The sequence below is a fragment of the Triticum dicoccoides genome, chromosome 2B, assembly GCF_002162155.2.
Source record: "Triticum dicoccoides isolate Atlit2015 ecotype Zavitan chromosome 2B, WEW_v2.0, whole genome shotgun sequence".
In the NCBI taxonomy this organism is placed as follows: Eukaryota; Viridiplantae; Streptophyta; class Magnoliopsida; order Poales; family Poaceae; genus Triticum; species Triticum dicoccoides.
This window is the reverse complement of record NC_041383.1, coordinates 511,039,349-511,041,210: the sequence shown is the minus strand read 5'-3', so window position 1 is coordinate 511,041,210 and position 1,862 is coordinate 511,039,349.

The window sequence follows — 1,862 nt, the reverse complement described above, 5'->3', positions numbered from 1 at the left end:
ATTTTCTGCGTACCTCAAATCCCGTCAGTAAACTTCCGACAGCCTCATACAACCCGCTTTCGGTGGACGAGATCCTCTCAATCACATTGCCCATTAATGTGCGGTGATCTTCTGAGATGGACGCCCTCTTAAGCAAATCCTGCAGCTCCACCGGCCGTACTCCAATGGGTGCCGAACTCTCCTGCCCCGCCGGACTCAGGGAGACCCTCCGCGACGACACTTCAGGGTCGTCCGCCCCGCATGATGGGGCGGCAGATGGAGGCATTTTGCTCTCCATCATCTCCGGACGAAGGTCTCTCGAAGATGAGCTGTGCTGAGATGGGCTGAGATCCGAACTACAAGGTGAAAACTTCGGTTACCTTTAGAAATTAAAACAGGGATGTCCACTATTACAAAATTCCCCCTTTAACCTACGGCTTGCTAGAGGGCTGATTCCTCCGAGGAGACAGTTCGGCCGGGGCTCTGCCCGGCCCGGGACCTTCCAGTAAAGATTTCTTTCCCCGCTTTGAGGACTTGGCCCCCGGGTCTTCGGAAGCGGTCCTCTTCTCCCCTTGGTAGGAGGGACTCTCAATTCCTTCCTTACTAAAAGCCTCCGTGGCAGAGGTGGAAGATCCCATGTGCCCTTCTTCGCCCTCCTCCGAAGGTGCAACTGTTGGAAATATGCCCTAGAGGCAATAATAAAAGCATTATTATTATATTTCCTTGTTCATGATAATTGTCTTTATTCATGCTATAATTGTGTTATCCGGAAATCGTAATACATGTGTGAATAACAGACACCAACATGTCCCTAGTGAGCCTCTAGTTGACTAGCTCGTTGATCAACAGATAGTCATGGTTTCCTGACTATGGACACTGGATGTCATTGATAACGAGATCACATCATTGGGAGAATGATGTGATGGACAAGACCCAATCCTAAACATAGCACAAGATCGTATAGTTCGTTTGCTAGAGTTTTCCAATGTCAAAGTATCTTTTCCTTAGACCATGAGATCGTGTAACTCCCGGATACCGTAGGAGTGCTTTGGGTATGCCAAACGTCACAACGTAACTGGGTGACTATAAAGGTAGACTATGGGTATCTCCGAAAGTGTCTGTTGGGTGACATGGATCAAGACTGGGATTTGTCACTCCGTATGACGGAGAGGTATCACTGGGCCCACTCGGTAATGCATCATCATAATGAGCTCAGAGTGACCAAGTGTCTGGTCACGGGATCATGCATTACGGTACGAGTAAAGTGACTTGCCGGTAACGAGATTGAACGAGGTATTGGGATGCCGACGATCGAATCTCGGGCAAGTAACATATCGATAGACAAAGGGAATAGCGTACGGGGTTGATTGAATCCTCGACATCGTGGTTCATCCGATGAGATCATCGTGGAGCATGTGGGAGCCAACATGGGTATCCAGATCCCGCTGTTGGTTATTGACCGGAGAGTCGTCTCGGTCATGTCTGCTTGTCTCCCGAACCCGTAGGGTCTACACACTTAAGGTTCGGTGACGCTAGGGTTATGAAGATATGTATATGCAGAAACCCGAATGTTGTTCGGAGTCCCGGATGAGATCCCGGACGTCACGAGGAGTTCCGGAATGGTCCGGAGGTAAAGAATTATATATAGGAAGTGCTATTTCGGGCATCGGGACAAGTTTCGGGGTTATCGGTATTGTACCGGGACCACCGGAAGGGTCCCGGGGGTCCACCTGTCCCGGGGGGCCACATGGGCTGTAGGGGGTGCGCCTTGGCCTAGATGGGCCAAGGGCACCAGCCCCTATAGGCCCATGCGCCTAGGGTTTCCACCATGGAAGAGTCCATGTGGTGGAAGGCACCCCTAGGTGCCTTGGGGGGAGGGAAAC